This window comes from Choloepus didactylus, chromosome 6 (genome assembly GCF_015220235.1).
Source record: "Choloepus didactylus isolate mChoDid1 chromosome 6, mChoDid1.pri, whole genome shotgun sequence".
In the NCBI taxonomy this organism is placed as follows: Eukaryota; Metazoa; Chordata; class Mammalia; order Pilosa; family Megalonychidae; genus Choloepus; species Choloepus didactylus.
The window spans coordinates 141971291-141996576 of NC_051312.1; the positions used below are offsets into that span (position 1 = coordinate 141971291).

Consider the following 25286-nt stretch of genomic DNA (forward strand, 5'->3'; position numbering starts at 1 on the left):
GATGGGAAAGCCCTGTGAGCGCCCTCAGTGGGTCTGGAGGGTGTCGTTTTACTTTCTGCTACTTTGCCTCCCTCTGTGTGCATTATGTATGTGTCCCTGCTGTGAAAGTTGCCACCACGCAATGCCAAAATTATTCTTAAGACTGCTCCATCGCCCCAGTAGGACAGACAGACTGCCAGGAGGACAGTACAGACACCCCTGGCTTCGGGATCCAACTTATGTCGATGAGTTTCCAGCCGCTGCTGGGCTAGAGGAGCTCCTCCCCACAAGGGTCGGGGCACCATGAGGCCCTTAACCAATAAACCAAGGTAAAAATGATCATTAAAAAGCTTACCTAGTGCGGTCCGCCAATAGGTAGTTAAAAGAACCCCTCCCCCAATAGACCCCAGTGTAACGCTGCAGCGAAGTCCACACAATCAACAAAGGGCGCCCTGTCGCCGACCCTGACCCTCCGCGCACCCCCATAAACCTGCGGGGCTCCTGAAGGGGCGCCCTAACCCCATGGTGCTCACCGGGTGCTTCTAGCTGGGCCCGAACAACACGCCCGAGTCCCACGGGCTCACCTTCAGGTGGCGGCGCTGAGTCCTGGGGGCGGTGGAAGGATGACCTGAGGGCCCCGGGTCGCCACCGGCTACACCACAGGCGCCGCGGGTCACACGCGGTGTGAGGGAGAGAAGCAGCCGCCACCGCCACGGCCAGCTCAGAGGAGGAGGAGCGGACGCGGATACCACGGGAATACACGATAAAGTCCGCCCGGAGGCAGACAATCATTCCAGGCCTGCGCAGAGACCTGCCGCAAGGACCAAATAAAAAGGGCGCCGCCGGCTGTGCCACGTGATCCTTAGGAGGCGCCTCTACTACCCACGGGCCAAAAGATGCCACAGCTGACAGCTATCTCCAGAGAGGGTAAGATGTTTCATTACTTAAAGATCCTGTCAGGATTATCCAAAAACACAGCCAGGTGGGGCCCTAGAGGCACAGAGAGCAGATATAAACTGTTCCTGCCCCTTGTTAAAATGGCTGATTATGGCCTGCGGCATGGCCTGTCCCTACAGGAGCTTACTCACCTCAGAGCCGCCTGTGGCTAGTGCCCCACTGAGGAAGGGCTAGAGAGGCCGCATGACCTGCTCCAAAGGGTCTACACAGACGCCACACTACACACACTACAGGGCCAGACAGGAATGGACAGACGATTCCCAAACAAGCCACTCAGATCCCCATGCCTTACAATTTTATTTAAGGGGAGACTTTGCCACAGTCAAGCCAAATCTGTTAGCCTGGTGGCAACAGCCCCAGAGTAAATCATGCCTAACAGGTACTCATGACCCTAAAAAATAGAAAACACAGATATCCACTAGTTGTTCAAAGCAACAACCTGCCCTCCCAGCCAGGAGCCACTCAGTAGAAAGGCTCCATTCTTGCCTGCTCATCCCCATCCCCGGACCTGTGCTGCCCACCCGCTGAATCAAGGCGGCAAGTCCCTGGGGTCCTACAGTCACTCATACACTCTAACTGGCCCACCACTCCACCCACTGGGACAGTCTCCAGATCTTCAATGATGGCAGGCCCTCTGCTTGGCTTAGGGTCTGGGAGTCATCCCCAGGCACCACCACCAATGAGGAATACCTATTTGCCAAGCCTATGTTATTTTGAGGGCCTCAAACCCACAAATTGTCATGGTTTTATTACACACTAGGTTACATGTCACGCTGATCTCCACTTCACCAGCGCAATGCACCAGCTCCACAGTGCCAATGGGTGGGTCACTTTAGAAACAGGAAAATTTCAGTTTAGAAGAGGAGGATAACTGAGTATGTCACTAAATACACAAGCTGAGAAGACTAATGGATTAATTCTAGGCAAATAAGATGGAACCAGCTCAGAGCAGAGGGACAGAGAAACATATGGAGAGAAGCTGAGAAGAAAAGAATCTGTCTTATTGCATTCAAAGCTGTATGACTCCATCAGGAGATGGAGAGAAAAAGGAGAGAAAAACCTAAATTTCATACACTTATTTATGTTGTTTATATTTTCTTTGTTTTTCCTTATTTCTCCAAAGTTTTCTTTGAAAATCCAGTGTGAAAAACCTTTTATAATCTGAAAGATAATATTAAAAGTGGGGTCCTTGAGATACAAAACTGTTTAACATTATATTCTGGGTTCAGGTAAAGAAATCAAAGAGAGGTACATTCAAAGGACATGAGGAAGTTCAGTAAACACTGTATACATAGGTATCTAATCACATCTAGGTTATTTTCTCCCAAAGTATGTTGGGTACTTATTTAAATAATTCCATGATATGTTAAAATAAGTCTATCAAATATTTGTTTTTTAATTAGAGAAGTTTAAATTTACAGAAAAATCATGCAGAAAATACAGAGTTCACATACACCCTCCCTCATTATTAACAGCTTGCATTTGTGTGGTATATTTGTGACAATTGACAAAAGAATATGGTGTAATTGTACTATAAAATATACTCCAAGGTTTACATTAGTTCCCAGTTTGTGTTGTACAGTCCTTTGTTTTGTTTTTTTGTTTCAATTCTTATTCTCATAACATATATACAAATTAATATTTCCCCCTTTAACTACTTGAAAAAGCTAAAGTATTCAATGGTAGCAAACCTGGAAAAGCTAACAAAACTGTAATATGTAGGAGCTCACTTTTTAAACATTAAATAATCTATTTATTCAAATGTTTCTCCATCTATGAAGACAATCATCAAAATTAAACTATACATATAGTGAGTGCACCTAGCTCACTTACCCTAATTTAGGGCCAAATTTGATGCATAAGCTACGTAATAACTTACCTAACTGCTATTGTTTGGCTAGGTGATCAGGACCTAAATACCCACTGAAAACACCACCACCACCAATAACAAACAGCTAAATACTCAATGAAGTATTACAACAATAAATTAGTTTATAACCTGAGTGGAGATTACATTAATTTTTGTTCTATTTATTAAAATGTACATGTATGATTGGGCACTTTTCAATACATATGTTACATTTGATTTGCCCAAGGTATATTACTGTGGTATATTACTGTGGTATTCAAAACTCAAAATTCTCCATCATGAACTGAAAACAGAATTGTGATTTTCTCTCAGATAATATTTCCAAATAAAACATCTTCATAATTCTTAATGAAAATTTGTGCTTGCTTCTGGAATCTTTCAGGTTTTATGAATTAATTACTTGCAATTCCTAATCAGGAGTTCCTAATAATTGTAACCACAATTTATTTACAATCACTAACAATAATAAATATTGAATGCAGAGCTTAAAATCATTTTTAAAACCATGCAAAATGTTACAGCCATTGAAATGATTTAAATATTTTAAGTCCTTTTCTTTCATTGACAAATTTAATATTGAAGCAATTTGGAACCTAATTTCCTTTGTAGTTTCTAATAGTTCAAAATCACAAAGAAGCCCTAATGCAGACAGCTTGTGCATTGTTAGAGCAGTCATAGGGCAGCATTTTAGGTCCGACTATAGGGACACATCAGTTAGAATTGGACAGAAGTGCCTGGTCTGGGGAGACAGAGATGGAGGTGTAACATAATAATGTTTCTGCATTTTCCAATATCCCCCAACTCTTCCAACTTTGTCAGTAATTATGCACATTCGTGCACATCCTCTCCCAGTTCTATGTCTTCAGTATCTTTCTCCAAGTTTAACTTCATGGGAAGTTGTGCCCAGAGAGACAAACATTTAAGAAACAGTTAACTTTGTTAGCAATCTTGTGCATGTAGCCTCTTGGCTCCAAGCCTTCTTTATTATTTGTCTATGTCCACTATAAAACCCTGACTTCCCTTCTCGTCAATGCGGACCATCAAGGCAAGGAATTGCTATCTGTCCTCCTGCAGCCAAGGACAAGGACTCCACATAAGCCCCCAATAAATGCTCTACCTTACTCGCCAAGCTGGACTTGTCCGAGTCATTCTTTGGTCTGTTGTACCCTCGCAGTTTGGTGGAAGGCTGTCATTACACAGCCCTTTGCCTTACTCGGAACAGGGGGTTTCTGTTTGGAACAGTGACCATTAGTATTCCCTGCCTGGCTTCCTACCAACACAAACTGCAGCACCTGAAGCTGTGCACTGTGCTCCTTGGGCACTTGAAATGCACAGCCCTCCACAGCCCCATGGGCCCTTGTCCACAATTGGTACAGCCCCCTTCTCATGTGTCTGCTGAATACACGGACTCGTGCATCCCCACAATTGCATGAGACACCTTTCCAAAGTCTCATGCTATTTACAGATATCTCCTGTTGGTTCTGTTTCCCTGAAGAACCCTGACTAACACAAAGGGAGTGAATATAAATAAAACAAAGATTTCCAATTTAATTTGCATTTATGGAGAAGCCACAACAAGAAGATAAGACATATAAGATAATATCCATATCTTTAAGGAATTTACCATTTATAGATGCGAAACTTCCAAATGTTAAGTAGTTATAGAATAAAAACACTCTGAAAATATTTCACACCCAATTTTCTTATAATTTTGAAAACACTAGGTTTGAATTTAAGCAATTTTAGTTACAAATATCATGAAATGTGATTATAATTAAAAGAGCAATTATGTTTTCCATGTAATAGAGAAATATATGTTCAATCTCATTACACTTCGGAGCCTGTTGACTTCACTGAACTGAGTCAGCTGATGCCTGACCCACACCGCACCAGGTTAGGGCTTCATTCCCATGACAATCCCTACACTCAGGCTCATTCTGAAACAGCTCTCCAGAATTTCTCTTCTTTCATAAATCTCTTTTTTTCCTTCCATTCCTATCTGGGATGAAAATTAGATTCAAAAACTGAGCCCTGCAAAATTAGCCTGTGACCTTGAACAAGTCCCATATACTCTTCCTCATCAGCAGAACAGGAGAAGGAGACTTGTTTTTAATAGGGTTTATGGCACACAAGACAGACCAGAGGTTAAAATTTTTCTTGAAAGAAACAAAAGGGAGAAGTCAAGTTTACACATTGCAAAAAACACTATAATAAGAAAAGTTTGCCATAATATTTTTGTTTGTTTTTTTTAAAAGCAGTTGTGTTAGTTTGAAGCTGTTATGTACTGCAGAAAAAGCCATGTTCTTTTAATCAATTCCTGCAGGCGTAGACCTATTGTGGGTGGGATGTTTTGATTAGGTTATTTCAATTGAGATGTGACCCAGCCCATTCAAGGTGGGTCTTAATGTTTCACTGGAGTCCTTTATGAGAGGATAAAGGATAGAAAAATCCTAGAGTGTTCAGAGAAGCTCCAGAGAAGCTGAGAGAAAAGGAAGCACCCAAAGAAGCTGAGAGGAAGCCATTGAAGCCAGAAGCTGAAAGCAATGAAACCCAGGACAGAAGGAACAGCAGACACCAGTCATGTAGCTTCCTAGGTGACGGAGGTTCTGAGATGCTGGCAACCTTTCTTCAGAGAAGGTATTATCCAGTTGATGCCTTAATTTGGACATTTTAATTTTGTAATTCTGTAAATTTGTAGGCTAATAAATCCCTTTTGTAAAAGCCAACCCAGTAAAGCACTCCAGTAGCTTTAGCAAACAGAAACAGGAGTAAATAGAACTTTTTCCTTTGGGAAGATGAACACTGTTACACAACTGGGCAAACAAAAAAGAACCCTGACATTATCTGTAACCCTCTAGTCTGTAACCAAGTATGTTATTCTGTAATTTTTAATAACAATTCCTATGAGCCCCAGAATTTTTGTGGAGAAAAAGGAAAATGTAATGGGTAAAATAACACACCTCATCCATAGATACACAGACAATCAGAGACAATCTCAGTTCCATTTGATCAATGCAATAAAATAGGCATTAACAGGAACTGCCTGAAATCACTGATGGAATTTGAGGAGGTGGGCAGGAGGAGGATCTTTGATGGTCCTTACACATGCCCAAGAAAAAAGGAAAGAGCCCTAGTGCAATATGTTATTCACTTACATTATAGATTGAGGCCAAAAATACAGAATACTAACCATTAGGAAAAGAACCCTAAAAATTTCTAGAAATATTTACAACTTTACTATGGCCACAATTTTTGTCACCCCTCCTGTTCTAATGCAGTTGCAAGTAGTTACATAGGAAAGGGCCCAATGTAATTGTTTTAGAGAAAGCAAGGAAAACAAGAACTGGTCAGACAATATCCCACTGCATATCTCAACATGGATGGGAAACAGAAAACAAGTAAACTAGTAGGTATCGTTATCTCTAGGCAGGGATGAAATTAGAGCAGTGTCTCCAGCTGATAAAAATAAATAACAGGTTGTGGTCACATTGAGACTGATGATGACAATGAAGTCAAAGAATAGATTCTCATGTTTATATTGAAAATTGAAAGAACAAAAGATATTAGAATAAAAATTCTTTCAATAATACATTAAAAAGAAAGATGGAGAGGAGGAAAAGAAGAATAGGAAGAATTAGATAAGGTGGCTCAAGAAGACAAGAAAAATTAAGCAATGGAGCCAGGGACTAAGAGAATCAATAGTCCTACTCAGTTTGTTATTCTTTCCAGGGTTTTCTTCAGAGCAAGTTTGACATCTTTGTTTCTGAGTCTATAGATAAGGGGATTCAGCATAGGCACCACGTTGGTACAAAACACTGAGAAATGTTTCCCCTGACCCAAAGACCCAGCGGAGGATGGCTTGACATGAGTGAGCAGCCCAAATCCACAGAAAAGGCCAAGAGTTATTAAGTGGGAGCTACAGGTATTTAAGGCTTTCGACCAGCCCTTAGCAGATGGCATGTGAAGGATACTGAAAAGAATCAGAGCATAAGGCATACAGACAATGAGACGAGATACTATGACAACAGTACCCACAATAATGGAAACCAGGAGCTCACTGGCATAGGTGCCACTGTAGGAGAGCTGGAGTAGGGGGAAGATGTCACACATGTAGTGGTATAGTGTTGGAATCACAAAACATCAGCCTGATCATGCACCGTGTGTGAGCCATTGTACCAGCAAACCCCATCAAATGTCAAGCAGACATTAGCAGAGAATACACAGGAGGGAACATGGTGATGGTATACAGCAGGGGCTTAAAGATGGCCATGTAGTGATCATAGGCCATGGCTGTCAACACATGGCACTCAGAGCTGACAAAGAAGCAGAAGAAAAATAGCTGAGCCATGCATCCTGCAAAGGAGAGGATGTTCCTCTCTGAATTAAAGCTCATGAGCATTTTGGTGGTAAAGACAAATGAATAGCAGAGATCAATGAAGGACAGATTGAAGAGGAAAAAGTACATGGGGGTGCGAAGGTGGGAATTCAAGCAAACAAGGTTAATTAAAATTAAATTCCCCACCACAGTGACCACATAGTTCATCAAGAAGAGAAAAATACAGAGGCAGCTGGAGCTTAGGTCGGTCTTTTAATCCCATAAGGAAAATCTCAGTCACAAAAGAGTAATTTTCCACAACCATTCACTCCCAGGCATGAGCTGTAGGAGCAAGAGTGAAGATAACATCAGTGATCTATGCTCTGGCTTTGTCTGCCGAGGGAGATCTAGATCTGCTGGTTTACAAGATGACAGTTGTCTGAAGACACTCAGCAAGGCACACCAGGAGACTGACATTCTCCAGGCCTGAGAGTCCAGATCATCCTTCCCTCTTCTCTCTCGCCTACTCAGCTTGTGGGTCCCTGTGCAGAGCAGAGTGCTGGGAGACTTCCTAAAGCCTCAGCGTTTCCTCCCTCTGACTCAGGCTTCTCCCAGGTTGACATCAAGTGCTCCCACAAATCCTTGAGTTATGTATTTGTGGGTTTGTAAGGAAATTATTAAATCAGGGATGAGTCCTTTGCCTGGAGACCTCAGTGATGCTGGGCCTTGAACACCCTACACCCCCAATGTCCTGAGGGGGAAAAGTCTCTAATGAAGAAGGAGGCACTACCCAGCCATTAGCACTGTCCTTAGTCTTCAACATGCTAGAAGAGGCATTCTGGGGATTGAGCCATGATTTCTACCTGAGACACTGGCTCCTCAGTATCTCCTCACTTGTGAGGAGGAAAACAAAACTGTTACATGAGCTTCCCAAATAAGCTGGTTTGAATGGGAATGAACTTCATGTCCTTTTTATAGGGGGAAATTGATCAGAAGCACAGAAAAAATATTCTCTCCCATATGATCTCCTCAGAAGTTCTATAAATCTCTTGATGGGACAGTTACTGAGTCTGTGTTTACATCCTGTATCATAGGGCAGGATTCTCTGGGACTCAGTGTTCTACTCAGCTCATATTTCATATGAGGAATTCCTAATCCCTGGTGCAAAGGACTCATAGCCTCCTCGGTCTCTCACCTCAGTATCCCCTGGATCCTAAATGCAGCTCTAAGTGTCTAGGGACAGAATCAGTTGCCTTTTCTAGCAGTTTTCTAGAAGACTCTGGGATTGTGTTAATAAAATATTAGATCACTGCTCTAATACTATATATGCTTTTGTATTTCAAATCAATAAAGTGCTGTAACGAATTGCTAAGAGAGTGCATCCTCAAGTCAAACTGAGTTTAATGAATACTTCTCCACTTCCTAATTGTGAGATTTTAGAAAAGTTAGGGACCTACTCTGAACCTTGTATTCTCATGCAAAATGAGGCTAAAAATGAGCTATCTGGTTGGATTGATTAGGAGATGAAAGGAGTTACTTCACATAAAGTATTAGGACCACATCTGACACATGCAAAGAGCCTGACAAATGTTAAAACCCCTTCTCTTTCTCCTCCTCCGTATTCATGTATATCATAGACTCTGAGCCATGGCACTACAGACATACTGGACATGAGAGTTCTCTGTTGTGGTGCGCTGTCTATATATTATAAAATGAACATCATCTCTGGCATCTACCCATTAGATACCAGAACTACCATCCCTCCCCCCATCACCCCTCAAAACTGAAAATAAAAATATCTGGTCTGACCCTAAAGGGTCCGACATTGCTAAACATCCCTTGAGAGTCAACATTGACCGAGCTGAAGAAGCTCAGGTCTGTATGTATAGACTGGACCTCTGCCCTGCCTCCTGGATAGTTCTATTTTATGACTTAGGAATGCCTCAAACTCATAGGTCTTGAACTGAATTGAGCATTTTCTTATGATTCCCAGTATGGCTCCTTCTAAGGTCATCATCATCTAAATTCTTCTCACCAGTATCCAGGCAACTAATCTACAAGCTGTTTTCATGCTACATCCCTCCATCTCACTCACTACCTTCATTCAGTCTCCAATTCTTGCAGAACCGATCTCCTTGAATTCCTCCTCTGGTCTTTCCCTCACTTTACAGCTTTGGCAGTTTCTATACAACTCAGATTTGTATTACCCTATTTGTTTTTCAACTTGTGGTCATATAAAAGATGAGAATTTGGCCCTTTTTCACCCCCTTCTGTGACTACATACACACAAACAGACACAAACACACCCCTTCTATTTCGGCCCTACTCCGCGTTCTTACACACATGGTTATGGTCATCACAAATTAGTTTAGATCAATATTTCTGTGTTCCTGTATTAAGACTATCTAAATGCTCTTCACAACTAATCCATAATATTATGATTGCTCTTATTTCAAAATTAATTTTTCTCCTGAATTATTTTTCATACTTTATCTTATTATTCCATAGATTTTCCCTGATTCCTCCCAAATTCTTCACCATTTATTATAAGTCTCCTTTCAGTACTTTGATTCACTGGTATTTAATCAAATTTATGTTTTCAAAAAAGTCTTTTCAGGAGCTTTCTATCAACTATGGACTTGTTATCTTGTCCTAAAACTGTGATGTACTGTGGTATCTTGAGATCTTTCTTTACCATTATCCTAGGAAATTCCCTTTAACTCACTCTTAGGCTGAGACTGTTGCCTGGCACACATTTCTCCCTATTTCTTGATTTCTTATTCATTTTTGTACAAAACAACCTACCTTGGCTTCTTCAGAAAAATGTACACAGGATTCAAATCTTACTGAACTTGTATTGTCTGAAATTGCCTTTTTTATAACTCCCCAACTATGAGACATATGTATGAGAATAGACTAATAATTTGAAAGTCACTTTTCCTAAAATTTCAAAGGCATTGAACCAATCTTGAAAATATCAAGTGTTTATAAACCTGAATACTTCTTATGCAAACAAGTTACCTTCACGCTATTCTAGAAACTTTTAAAATCTTCTTTTTCTTCCATTGTTCAGAACATTCATAATGTTGTCTTGTGATATGTCTATTTTCATACATTTGAGGGAGCATGAATTAGGTCTATTCTTATAATCAAGACTTGAAGTTCTGAAATTGTTTTTAAAATATATAAATTATGATTTCCTACTCATTGTACTTTCTCTTTTGTATCTGGAACTTCCCTTATTCAGATGTTGGATCCTGGACTTTCTTTTGGAATTTTACTATATTTTTCATGTGGTAAACCCACCCCCACCTATGCATATATCACCTAATTAAGACTTTTTGCATTTTACTTTCTGCATATTATAAACACCTAGTCTTTTCTTGACTGCATGGTTTTGTAGAGGAGATTAAAGTTCTAATTACTACCTAAACAGACTCTAAGGCATTCCTCTCATTTTGTCCCCCCTTCACCTCTACTTCTGTAGTTTCCTTATACCAACAAATTCTGCATACATGAGATACTGTATGGTATAAAACAGGTGTTGTCTTCATTTTCTCTAGTTCTTTCTCAATGCCTTATTTCATCAGTATGCTAAATCAGTAGCTACTCATTTATTTCCTTTCCAGCTTACAAAATTATATTTACTGTGAATCTGCTATTTTTTTTCTTTTGAGTTAATACTATTTTAAGTCTCTGTTCTGTAGCGTTAGTGAGTTCAGGAAAGAATAGAGACAAGGTATCTATGTAAAATCTGCCATCTATAACCAGTATCTGCTGACTGTACTTGTAAAGTGACATAGAAAGCACACGAAAACAACATTGTCCTAGAGACAAGCATTCATCATTCAGAACTATTATCCTGGACACAACTTAAATTATGGTAGATTTCATACCTACAGATCAAGCATTTATGCATAACCAGTGGTTTTCACTGTGCTCAGCAGGAGAGAAAGAAAAACATACCCTGAAATCTATAAATGGGAAGATGAACTACTGACCTTTCCAGAATATAAGATTCCAATGCAGTCAACTTGCAACCAAGTATTGGCTGGAGTTCTGGTGGAATAATGGCATGTTGGGCCCTCAGTGTTGGTCTTAGACACTGGCATTTTGGACACTCAGTGGCAGTGCAAACTGTATCAGCCTAGGAAAGTGAGAGGCCATGCTGCTGGACTCATGGATAGCCTCCACCTTCAACGCCATGAAAACATCATTCATGTGCACATAGCATCAGTTCTGCATTGCTGGTGATGAGGACCGGCTTTTGACAACTGGATAAGCCACATTTTATCCACTTGGTTTTAGTGCCTCTTTTATAGTGATTAATTTCTGATGGGTGTTACAGGTGACAGTAAAGTCTTCAGACTTCAGGCACACCATAATATGTCCATCCACATGTATCTATCTGACACAACCATGCCTTTGATATTCTAAACCATTTGATTCCAGACCACTGACAAGCTGGCCACTCTATTGGCCAAGGTGAAGAATCGCAGATTCTCCTATCAGGCCACATCTTCTACTACAAAGAGTAAATAACCAGGTATCACATTCACTGTACCATCTATTGGGAGGATTTTTCCCTCCATATTGCCTTTCAAGGACACCCCTGAACATCTATTCACCTTTTACCCACACACAGCGGACATGTGCATATGCCTAGCTCAGGATATCTCCTTCTCATTCATCTGGCCACAGTGAACACAGACGTGGCCATAGGAATGTGCATGGGAAGCAGTGCTGGTGAAAGAACGTTGGATGGCATGGTGGCCTGTGACACTCAGTCACGCGGACTACTGATGCCCTCTGGTTTGTTGGGAAAGAACGTGAATGGGCAATTTTCCTCCATGTGGCCCATATGACTCATGAATTGGAGGTCTGATAATCCCAGTTCTTAATGGACAGTTCAAGAAATGTGTTGAATTGGTGTCTGATGGTCAAAACTTTTAACTCTCTTAGGGCACCATAACAATGAAACAGCTAATTTTTAATTGGGGCCTGATGGGGAAATTCTCATGAACCCGACCCTGAATGTTCTCCCTTCACTGACAACTTCAAAAATTATATGGCCCAAGCGCAGGGCTGCAGAGTCACCTGCTGCAAAGCCCTTTCTTGCTTGGAGCCCCACTCAATACAGGCATAATATCCACATCACCCCGTGTATGGCTGAGAGCAGTATTCCTGAGAATGGAATAGGTTGCCTCTGAAAACAAGACTTCTATCAAGTTCTCTGACCTTCTTTGTGATAGAAGATGCAAGGCAAGATGATGCAATATGTTTTCAGTTTGGGTAATGAGAAATAGGTGGTTTAAAAGAGAAATATTAGGTTGTATATCTAGTAAGAGAAAAAAATGTTGAAAATCGATGGAATTACACTATATATACAGTGAACCCTAAGTTAAACCATGTACTTCATTAATAGTACAATTATCAAATCATGATTTCATCAGTTATAATAAATGTACCACATCAATACAAGCTGTTAATACTATCGTGGTATATGGGTATTCTGTATTTTATGCATGATTGTTCTGTAAACCCAAAACTTCTCTAAAAGAAAAAAGCTGCCTGTGGCAATAACAGAGGGAGTGAATGTCATGCAAAACAAAGAAAACCAATGAACTGTCCAAAATTGGAGAAAACTAAAAAGACACAGAACTAAATGCAAAGGATGAACCTGGATTGTCTCATGGACTTAAAAACAAAAAGACATAATTGGCACAATTGTTAATATTTGTGTGAAGCACTGAATATTAAACAACATTAAATTTCTGTCAGAATAATGGTACTGTGGTTATAATATGAAGTGACAGAAGAGCATAGAGGCATTCTGCACACTGGATTTGCAAAATATTTCATGAATAAAAAGTTAAGAAAAACAAATTAAAATAAGAATTACAAATGGTATTATTTTGGTGACATTGGGACAGTACAAAAACATTAAATTCTCAAATTAATTGCCTTAATATTTATTATATTTTATTTAATATTTTTAATAATAAACATTTTATTATTGTTATTGGAACAAGAAAATCCAATTCAACTACTTTTTCTTGTCCACACAGAAAGGCTGATATTCTAAATATATATAAAGCAGTAGAAGCTTTGGAGAAATAAAGAACTATAGCCTCTATCTTACAGACATTTATTATCTTATTGATTAAGTACACCAGTGTTTCTAGGAACATTATTTATTATCAGTAATATGCACCTCTTTCTATGATAAACCTCATGGAAAATAGAAATGTATAAAAATTTTCATCTGACTTAATGTGCAGTATTTTTCTTTATGTGACAAAATTCACAATAAGAAATATATGTTATTTGGCAAGATATTTGATGCCATTTGTACAGTAAAGAATGCAATTTTTATAATATAAACTATCTCCTTTTATTATAGCATGATATGTAATTTCTCCTGAGATACATGTTATTACTCCTCAAAATTATCCTCTATTAATGATATTTTGGCAATAAGATATGGAGTAATTAATGACATCTTCAGTATTGAAGCCCTCGGAGGTTGGAGGCTCTCAACAGCAGACAGCGTGTGGAACAGTTTGGCCATGCTCAAAAGAGAACAAGAATAGTCAGAATGACAAAGGAGGGGGTTAAGAAAAATAGAACAAAGGACAGGACAAGATCTGCGGATCTGATTCTACTTTAAGCTACATGCACAGTTTGTAAGAAAGGCATTCCATTGAATCCCACTGTCAATACCAGTAATGATATTGATAAGATGAGATCGTTTCTATACTACCTGACTCACATTCTGAGGGGAGTGCGTTGTGGTGTTAACAACACTACAGGGACTAAATAACTCATCAGATTTGTCCACATTAGGAATATAGCACTGTGCCTCTGCCATATATAGAAGATCCCAAATAGCACAGGTATTTATTTACTAATCTAGACACTTTTATCAATTGGTAAATAATCTTATCAAAAGAGACTTCAAGGAAAAAAATGTAATGAAACTCCAATCTAGGTTAACTTTTTATATATATGGAACTGAAGTGAAAATCAAAGATGTTGACAGTGGAGTCAAGAAATGGGGCATGAATGGGCATTTAAACCAAAACAGAAGGAATTAGCAAAGGTGAACATCTAGAAAACAAAAATGCAAATCATCAAGGATAAAATTCACAATCTTGAGTGGACATCAGATAAATGGTAAAATAATTACTTTAGATAAATTAGAAATCATTTGAATTGTCACTTCATAGACCATTTCTTGGTCTTCCAGGGCTGCTGTGAAAGATACCAGATGATGGGTTGGCTTATAAAACAAGAATTTATTGTTTCATGGTTTGGGAAGCTCAAAGTCCAAAATCAAGGTCTCAACAGGCCATGCTTTCTTCTAGAGTCTATAGAATACTGCTGCTGCTTCATGGCAATCCTGGCTTCCATATCTTATATTTCTACCTCTTACACGTGGCTCGCTACCTTATTTTCTGACTTCATCTGGTTTCTGTCCTTGACAGACTTTGGATTCTTCTATGTAATTTCAAATTCCCTGTGCTTATAAGGCCACCAATAGTGTAACACATGGAAGCCAACAAAATCAGATGTGATTTAATTGTTACCAGTTCCTCCAGCCCTACTTGCTTTACTTTACTGAATATCAAAGAACAAAACCATCAATCTACACAGAGAAGTCCTTGATCTCCATATTTCTAGGGTCTCCCTTAAGGAAAAGGGCAGGAGAGACATGGTGTTTCATTTTCCCATCTCTTTATATTCTAAATTCTAACTGAGTTTCATTTACCATTTACTATTTATCTCCTCCCATTTTCTACCTGCTTCCCCAAAAATGTGACCAGAGCTCTTCCTCCTTTGTTTCACAAAACATTATTAATGATGTGTAGTCATTGCAAAGTGTAAGTTATCTCACTGCTTTATGTACACTGGGGGATAATGACAACATGCTATGATACCAGTCAAAATTCAGGATGAAATGTAGTTTCTAAACCCTTACTGACCATCCCAACCAAGGACCTCTTACTATTGGCAATGTGTCTCACTGGATCCCAGCCTAATAATATATCACTGATCTACTCTCTCTTCCATTCCCATATTCTATAAAATACAAACACTGGCAAACATTCCAAATTCATTTTATTTTATTTTGCCTATATCAGTTTTGTATTTAAGCTAATCGTCCATGAACTACACTAATCTTACAAACCTCCTCTTTCCCACAAAAGGAACCATCAAAATGTGTTCACACGCAAAAAGTTCAAAACACGTTAGAGAAATCCATGTAGTCTCATTGAACAAGGCATAGTCAATTTCAAATTGAAATGTTTTCTCATCATTCATGTTTATTAGAAAAAAGATAATAAAATAAAATAGAAGCAAATTATACTAGAAATGGCAAAAGTCTTGAATTCAGAACCCTAGAATTTGCTCTAGACTTTTTCATTGAGAAGCTGTGTGAATTTAAATAAAGGATTTACCTCTCTGGGTTTCACCTTCCTATCCCAGCAATTAATATATATTTACCATCTATTGTGTATTTGTATATAGGGAAATAAAAAAATCTCTTTAAAAAAATGTATACAGAATTACATTTGCAAGTGTGTGTTATTATTGATAGTCTTTATAGGACCTTCTTTCTCTGTATAGACTGGCATTTGAAGGAGACATACACCTGCTCAGAGGAGAATGGAAAGACAGGAGTGGAGGCACAGTGTTTGACTCATGCTTCCTATGGCACATTACTACTGGCACCAGAGTCCCTACCTCCTATAATAATACAATGTCACCATAGAGTTACTTTATTCAAACTTGGCAGAATCACTCATCAAATTACAGGATGAAAAAAAAAGTTGAAATGGCAATGATAAAAGGATATAAACTCCTTCCTTAAAGTTACTCTCTAAATGGAAAAGAGGAGAGAAGGAGAAAAAGTAGGCAAATATAAGGAAAAGAAGACCTATCCTAACAAAAGTGGCAATAAATTATTGAGTGAAGGCTCAAATTTCTTCACAATGAAATAAAAAGATAAGATAAGAAAACTGCTACCAAATATACAGTAATTAAACACATTGAACCTCCCTGTGTGGAAATTACCTTCAAAGGAGACACTATTTATGATCAAAACATTCTCCTACCTAGGGTTTTTCTCATGGCCAGTTTAACATCTTTATTCCTCAAGCTGTAGACTAAGGGGTTCATCATGGGAACCACATTGGTATAAAAGACTGAGTACATTTTTTCCCTCATGCATGGACCTGGCAGAAGATGGTTGGAGATACACAAACATGGTTGATACAAAGAACAGTAAAACAGCCATTATGTGGGAACTGCAGGTGCTGAAGTCTTTGGACCTGCCCTCAGTGGAATTGATATGGAGGATGCTGCAGAGAATAAAACCATAAGAGATAAAGATGGTGAGACTGGGCATGATGATGTTGATTCCTCCCACAATGAACACCATGAGCTCACTGACATAGGTGCTCATGCAGGAGAGCTGGAGCACAGCAGGGAGATCACAGAAATAATGGTTGATGGTGTTGGCATCACAGAAGGTCATTCCCAGCAGGCATCCAGTGTGGGCCATAGCACCAGAGAATGCCATCAAGTATGAACCAAAAATAAGGTTAGCACATATTTTAGAAAACATGACAATGTTATACAAGAGTGGATTACAGATGGCCACATAGCAATCATAGGCCATTGATGTCAGGACATAGCACTCAGAAGTGACAAAAAAGCAAAAAAAAAAAAAAAAAAAAAAAAAAAAAAAAAAAAAAAAAAATAGAGCTGCGCCATGCAACCCTGGTAGGAGATAATATTCTTCTTTGATAAGAAGTTGATCAGCAGTTTGGGTGTAAAAACAGAAGAATAACAGAGATCTGTGAATGACAGGTTAAAGAGGAAAACATACATGGGGGTGTGAAGGTGGGAATTCAGGGCAATTAGAGTTATCAAGCCCAAGTTTCCCAGCACAGTGACCATATACATTGCTAGAAAGAAGAACAGAGGAATTTGGAAATCTGGGTGGTCCATTAAACCAACAAGTATGAATTCAGTTACAAAAGAGTAATTTCCCAGAGCCATTCTGCTATGGAGGATCTGTGGGGACAAGATAAAAGGATTTTGTTAGAGGACAACCCAGATCTTCCCATGACATCTACCCCAACATGAGTTGGCTCTACAATGGGAATGTCTGAGACTAGCCCAACCTGGACCCATAGAATCCTCCATTATCCCTGATACCAAGAGACACCAGTTTCCCTTTATTTGTGTCCTTAAAGCTAGTTATACTAAAGAGCACTTAGAACCTATGCCCACAGTGTGAAGTTAAGTGCTGCCATAGGAAAACATAACAGCTGCAAAAATCAAGGGAAAAGAGAGAAGAACAATGGACTGGGGCAGAATCCTTCTCCCTCATCTCATCATCTCTTCATTCATATGAACACTCCCCTCAGCAGTAAAACTGGAGGAAAGACCCTGGCAAACTGGAGATGCCTCTCATGCAGTTTAGTCATCAACATTATTTCAAGATCAAAACTGAGGGATCAGAGTCCAGGAGAAGTCCAGTAGCTGCCCCAAGTCATAGAATAAAAACCATTTCTAGAGAACTAAGAGTTGCCTCCCTGAATACGGAATCTACACACTGAGATATGGGAATGTTAGGGCTCTACATCTCTGAATGTTCTCTGCTGTCCCCTCAGATTCTTCCATCTGATTCAGTTGTGTGTTAGGAGTGCATAAATTGGGAGGCAAAACAGCATTTCTTAATCCTTAGACTTCCACTCAAAATAAGGAAGATGTGTACAAATGGAATTCAGAAACTCACCCCCTTTAGGGCAGAAACTCTGAGCTTCCTGATCCCTCTATTTCACCCCTGTGTTCCTGAAAGAGCAATTTGAAACAGATTTTTGTTCCTTTGAATCCAGTGGGATGCAGGGCTAACTTACCTTCCAATATGCTTTGGAAATCATCCAGAGCTACAGATAACTTATGATTTTATCTGTGAGCTCCCTCAAACATCAGAGAAAAAAGGAACATTCTTTAGTAAGGAGGTAGAATATTTAATATTGTTTTAATAATATAATGTACTTTATTATAAATAGGTTTTAAACTTGCTCAGTCTCTTCTCCCAGGACTAGATTCTGTGAGTAATAGGGAAATCAAGGATTGTACTGACACCCTAAAGGATGGGGTTTCTTTAGTTCCACAGGAATGCAGTATTTTCCTCCAGTTTTCACTTCATTCTACAGATTGTGCATCCCCCAATACAGTGCTAAAATGGAATTCCCAAACCCTACTATCTTCATTGCTGAAAAAATATCTGTCATATAATTTTCTCTTCTTCTTTCTTCCCATATCTTATGGATAATTTTCACATGGGTTTTGACTCAGGCTTCTTTATTTCTTTATTAGAAAACTCTCAAGTCTTACAGTAATTGACTTCTTTCATGATATCGCCAAATAATTTTGAATGCCTTACCTTCCTTATAATGCTTTCTTTCTAATAAAACCTACTGAAAAGTTCACCTAAATGTCTTATGGGTCCATAAACTTAATATTTTTATAACTGAGGTCATCACTTATGTGTCATCATCATAGTTAAGAATCTAGGCTCTGGAGTTAGAGGGCAGGTGTTTGACTTACCTTGATAGTGGCTAACTCTAATACCATGAGAAAGTTACTTAAACCCTCTCTGCCTCAGAGAGTTTGTAAGACAGGGGTGGGAGTAATAGCATCTATTTCATTATGTGATTGTGACATGTAATTGAGCTAATATAAGTTGTGTTTTGAACAATGGGTGGCATATGGTAAATAATCAATGAATGTCACCTGTCATGATATATTCTCACAGCTTCCGATAGGGACTCCATCATAACACTCATCACACACTATTCTTTATCTTTTAATTTCTGTGCTTCTCTATAATTATAGTCTCTTTAAGGACAAAGACTACTTCTGTTTTCATTGATACTTTCCTCCTGGTGCTAAATCCAGTAAAGAGTAAATAGAAGCAATTCAGTGATATTTGTGGAAACTAAGTTTTCCTTTGCCTGAAAACCTTCGGAATATTTTTTACATGTCTCATATGCTAAGCAATAGAGTCTAACTCTGTAAAGTTCTCCATCCATTCCCAAAGCCACCACCTCTATTTTGCTGACCTGGATTACTGAACTGTATTGGCTTCTAACAACTATCCTATAATTTCCTATATACTTTAATTCAGCCATCCACACTGCTGCTAAAATAAGCTATGAAAACACAGCTCTGTCTCTTGCTAACTCAAGACCTTTCAGTGTTTCTTCATTGCATCATGGCACTGGAAGTCTGTAAAATGTATACCTTTCCCAAACTATGGTTCTACCTTGGTTAAGTTTAAAGAAGAATTTTAGTCAGATTTTATCTGATGATAACCCATAATAGAAGTATTGCTTGGTTTAAGTACTGTGAGTATATTAATTATTATGCGAGACATGTTTTTGTTTCAGAGAAAGTGTTGGGGTAATGAACAATAAACACTAGGCAATTGAAATAAATTATATTTAAAATTTGAGTATGAATTTGTACAAACTCTATTTCTCATCATAATAAATTACAGATCTTCTCATTGATGTTCATTAAAAAGGATCAAGAACTTCTGGGAAGATGGCAGAATAGGAGAGGCAGAGCAAATTTCTCTCCCATGGAATAACTAGAGAAAAGGCAGAAAATGACTGGGGCAGTGGTTCCAGGGTACAAGTGGCCACAGAAGGACTTCTATAATATATAGTGGGAATCTGGATGAAAAAGCAGAGAAATTATGGCTGAAAGGATGGGGTGAGTTTATTCTATCATGATCGCCACTGGGGCTGGCAGCTACATGCAGGCCAGAGTGGGAGAAGAAGGAGCTCTGCTCTCCTACCCTCCCAATTCAGCAACCAACTGGGGAGATTACACTTCTCAGCCCCACAGCTGGAAGCTCCTGTGAGGTAACTTGGGAACCAATAGACTTGTGTTAGCCACACACAAAAATCTTGGTGCAGCATGAAGTGCCTAACCCTGAGTTCTGAGGCAGGCTACTGGGGAGCCTGGTTCTGGGGAGGACTAGGGGGCCCTCCCAATGGGAGAAGAGGGGATGCAGAGATGAGCAGAGCAGATATGACAACCAGAAGATGAGAGAGATGGTCTATGTGCCACTGGTTTTATTCTTCCTCCACAGAAGCCTGTGCTGTGCATGGGTGGAGAGGCAGGAATAAGAGAGGGTGCCAAACAGAAGCACCAGGAGCTCTCCCCTACCCCAGAAGCCCATGCATGCATGGCAGGCAGGGATTTGTAGGCCAACTAAAAGCACACAGCATCTACAAAAGATACTGTTACATCAAATTAAAAATATACTAGAGACAAACAACAGAAAATTTGAAGAGGCAAAGAAAGAATATGTGAACTAGAGGATAGAGAAATTGAATGGGAATGCATGAAAGAACAAATGGTAAAAAAGATGGAAATATTTGAATTGGATCTCAGGGAAATGATGGACAATATGAAACACAGAAATATAATAATCATTGGTGTCCCAGGAAGAGAAAAGTAGAGTAAAGGGCTAGGAAGGGTATTTGAGGAGAGAGTTGGGTAAAACTTCCTAACCCTTATAAAAGACATAAAATGTGAATGAAATGTCCGGCGCTGCCCCGCTCGGTCCCCGGTTCCCGGCCGGCGAGGGGAAACAGGGAAGGAGAGAGAGAGATGCAGACTGCGCGAACTAACCTGGTCATGAATCACGACTCGAACCACACGGCAGTTGTGAAAGCAAGCCCTTTACTACAGCTAGATGAACATTCTGTGTTACTGGTTCCCACACGGGGCACGGCGCCTCGTGGGAGAGCAGCCTCGATGTGGCCGTCAGGCACGGCTCCTTGTGGGCTGTCTCACCCTACCCCGTCCGGGTAAGACCTTTTATACACAATTAACAACCAATAAGCTTCTAGGCTAGTATCACGTATACAGGATTTCGATTGGTAGGAGCGGGTGGCGGATACATGCGTCACTATGCGGAAACAGGATGCAGGCGCCATCTTGGCTCACTCGATGGGCGGGGGTAACTCTAGAGCAGGCTGCAGCGCATACGCTAGGCCCGATTCGGGAGGCGGCTTTCCACATCTCCCCCTTTCTTATTTATTTTTGACCCAGTGTCTCCAGTGATGAGCGTGCTCCCGTGAACCCAAATGGTTCACAACCTCTTTGGTGCTTTGGGGAGTCTGGACTAGGCCTCAGCCATCCAGCGGCGGAGCCTCTAGCACCAACCAGAATGCTCACGTCATATGGAGACCGGAGAGTCCGTAAGCTGGAAGCAACGTGACTCTCCCTGCAGTGCTTTGCCTGGCAACTGGGGAACAACGACGGGGGCAGGAACAGCAGTAACCAGAGTCGGGGGTGTCACTAGGTGTCTCTGTGCAATGGCTAGGGTCCAGTCTGGCCACAACTAGGACTCTGCCCTAGAGACCCACCTGAGACAAAATTATGACTACTGGTGTCGCCTTTTACACCCGAGAAACAGCCATGCGATTCGCTACAAATTTTGCTCCAAAGCGCCCCACCTGAGGCGACCAGGAAGGGGTATGGTTAATAAATCGGTCACTATCAGGGGTAACAGAGGTGGGAGTCATAGCCATCATAGTGGTAACACGCAATTGCTGCTGCGCTTGAAACAGGCGTTCTAGCAAACATTTAACAACGACTAATCCCACCAATAATCCCACTGCAATGAGGATCCAATTAGTTAAATTGGGCCAAGAGAACCAGGAAGAAACACTGTGCAATAGTTTCTGTAGAACCTCGCCTAACCCGGAGAGATCGACTTTAACGGGTTTTAACTTGATCCCCCCAATTGTGTCTAAACTAGATTCCACCTGTTGGGAGAGATTAACAAATTCAGGAAAATATGACCTTTTCAGCCAATCAGAGACTCTGGAAATGCTTCCGGTCACGTTGGCCCTGACAGGAGTGACACAGAGTTTAACCGTAAGCCACCGGGTGTCACATGTTTGCTGAAGCACTCTCCAGAGTCCATCTATTTCCAGTCCAAGTTCATCTATCTCCGCTTGGAGTTTCTGAATGGCCTGGAAATTTAAGTTCAGCATCTGATTGTGGCGGCGTAGCACGTCTCGGGTAAGGTTGACCAAGCCATTTACCGTTTCCATCGTTATGGCGAGCTGCCGATCTGTCCATGCTTGTAGCACAGCCTGCCCGATCGTTGGGACAAACAAAGAGGAAGCTACACTGGCAGCATTCGATAGCCATTCTTTTATGCCTCTTGGACGCCTAGACTTAGAGAAGGGGATATTGTTAAGTGAAACAACTTGAGAAACAGGGCCAACCCAGTCGGTTGCCTTGACGGGGAGCCAGACATAACTTGGGCGATACACTAGGATAGCGGGGCGGCGAGGCATCCGGGTCTTTGGAACGGTTGCAGACTGTAGGAGCAAGCCCTGGAAGGAAAAGGCACCTTTGAGTCTCCTTTTTACTCAAGATCCCTTCACAAGACTGGCGGCTCTTCCCTGTAACGTTAAGAAATTCAAGCAAGACTCCCTTACTTAACTCGCCATTACCAGTTTCACAAGTAGCATTCGCCGCAACTGTGGTGTTGACAACCTTGACAGAGAGGTTAGCAAAAGAGAGGATCAGTGTGTCATTGGTGAGGGGGAAGGACTCGTTGAAGCTTGTGGAGGAAATATAGTTCCACTAAAAAGAAAAAGGCAGATTAGAAGGATTGCTATAGGAGAGCAAAGAACAGAGTTACCGATCCTCTTTTTGGGCAACCGCGGGGTGGTCAGTCCTACTATTATCGTCTTGTCGGTCGTCGCCATCATCAGCAGGGTCGGAGGCTTGGTCTAATGGTTCAGGTTGTATATTCGTTGGCGTTTCTGACAGCTGTTCCTTGGCTTCTTCAGGTGATGTCACGGTTCTCACCAGTCTTTCCGGAACCCACACTGGTTGACGTCCTGGTTCCTGGGGAAAAACACAAACAGAGCCTCTGGCCCAGCTGAGCACCGGGTCAGGGCCTTTCCACTGCCCCGACAGGACATCCTTCCAACGGACTAGACCTCTATGCGGAGGACTCGGGGTGGTGTGTTGCAGGGCAGGTGTCATTCCTTGTGAATTTTCGTTTAAAAAATTATATGTGAGCAAGGCTACAGACAGTCGAGCTTTTGGGGACAGGCCGTGGCCTATACCCTCTTTCTGTTTTTTAAGCAAGTCTTTGAGAGATCTGTGCGCTCTTTCAATGATTCCTTGCCCCTGAGGGTTATAGGGGATGCCATGTTTTAATTGGACATCCATGTTGTCACAAAATTTTTGGAAGGATTTACTAGTGTAGGCAGGCCCGTTATCCGTCTTTAACGTCTTTGGCTTACCCCAAGCTGCCCATGCAGCAAGGCAGTGTGCAATGACGTGGGAGACTCTTTCTCCTGGTTCAGCAGAGGCAAATAAAACTTGGGAGCATGTGTCCACCGACACATGTAAGTACTTGATCTTACCATACTCTGAATGATGAGTGACATCCATCTGCCAAGTATCCCCTGGGGTGAGACCCCTAGGGTTGACCCCAACCGAGGGGACTGCTTTCTGCTCTGCACAATTGTTGCAGGCTCGGACAATATCTCGAGCAGCTGCACGTGGTATGCTGAACCGCTTAGCTAGGGTACCTGCATTGATGTGAAACTTGGCATGGAATTCTCGGGCTTGTTGATACGGTACCAGCGTCGGAAAGATGTGCAGCTGTCGAGTGGCTACATCTGCGCTATGGTTCCCCTGGGCCATAGGGCCAGGCAAACCTGTGTGGGCTCTAATATGGGTTATGTAAAAAGGGTGTTGCCTGGTCCATATAACCTCCTGTAGTTTGGCAAAGAACGTCCTTACTGTAGAGGAATGTTTAACAATGCCCACCGTTTCTAAAATTTGTACAGAGTTCACAACATAAGCAGAATCCGAGACGACATTTAAGGGCTCGGAAAGGCTTTCCAGGACTGCAATGATAACCTGCAGTTCTACCCATTGAGGCTTTTGTGGTTGGAAGAGCACTGTTTTAGGAGTGTCCCCCTCCACACAATACGCCCCTGTTCCAGAGCTGGAGCCGTCCGTGTATACGGTGGGGGCGCCTGCTAGTGGCCTAGGAGAGGTTACTTTGGGAAAAATCACTGGGTGCCGGGTGACAAACTGCAAGAGAGGAGCCTTAGGGAACTGATTGTTAATGGGACCAAGAAATGTACACCGGAGAATGGCCCATTGATCTATGCATCCGGTGAGTATCTCAAGCTGCTGGGAAGAATAAGGCACCCTGAGATTTTTGGGCTGCTGACCGAAATGCTGCACAGCCCTTTTAATGCATTCTAGGGCCAAGTCTGCAACCGCTGTAGGATAGTGCTCTAGGACTTTTTTGGGGGAAACTCCAGGGTGGACCCAGAGCAGCGGCCCCCGCTGCCACAGTACCGCAGTGGGCTGTAATTCTGTCGGCAGCACGCAGGCTTCAAAAGGCTCATCAGGGTCTATTCTCTTCAATGCAGCGCCACTGAGCGCCTGTTCCACCTGGCATAGTGCTCGCCTTGCCTCTGGAGTGAAGCTTCGAGGTGAGTTTATATTAGAATCCCCCTTCAACAGGTCGAACAAAGGTGTTAGTTTGACATTGGGTATTTTTAGGTATGGACGGATCCAATTGATATCCCCCATGAGTTTTTGTAGATCATTGAGAGTGTGTATATTGTCTAGCCTGAGAGACACCTTTTGGGGGGAAACATGAGTGGGTGCGACTTTCGCCCCCAGGAAAGTGGTAATGTCAGTCATTTGGATTTTTTCAGGGGCAATCTCTAGGTTAGCTTCTCTAAGACTAAGGACTAAATGTGACAAAACTGTTTTAAGAAGATCTGTGTCTCTATGGGCTAAGAGAATGTCATCCATATAATGGATGATTTTCACTTGAGGGAACTGCTGCCGAGTGCTAGCTAGCTTCGCAGCGACATACAGCTGGCACATGGTAGGACTATTAGCCATGCCTTGGGGCAGGACTGTCCATTCAAAGCGTTGACAGGGCTCCTCTTGATTACTAGAGGGCACAGTAAAGGCAAACTTAGGGGTGTCTTCAGGGTGGACCGGAATAGAAAAGAAGCAATCTTTCAGATCTATGATGAAAATCGACCAGTGCTCCGGTAATGC

General features: G+C 41.2%; 1 pseudogene; it reads right to left on the reverse strand.

The window, feature by feature from the left end:
* Nucleotides 1-330: 330 nt before the first annotated feature.
* Nucleotides 331-17189, reverse strand: LOC119537378 (annotated as a pseudogene).
* Between the last annotated feature and the right edge of the window lie 8097 nt (nucleotides 17190-25286).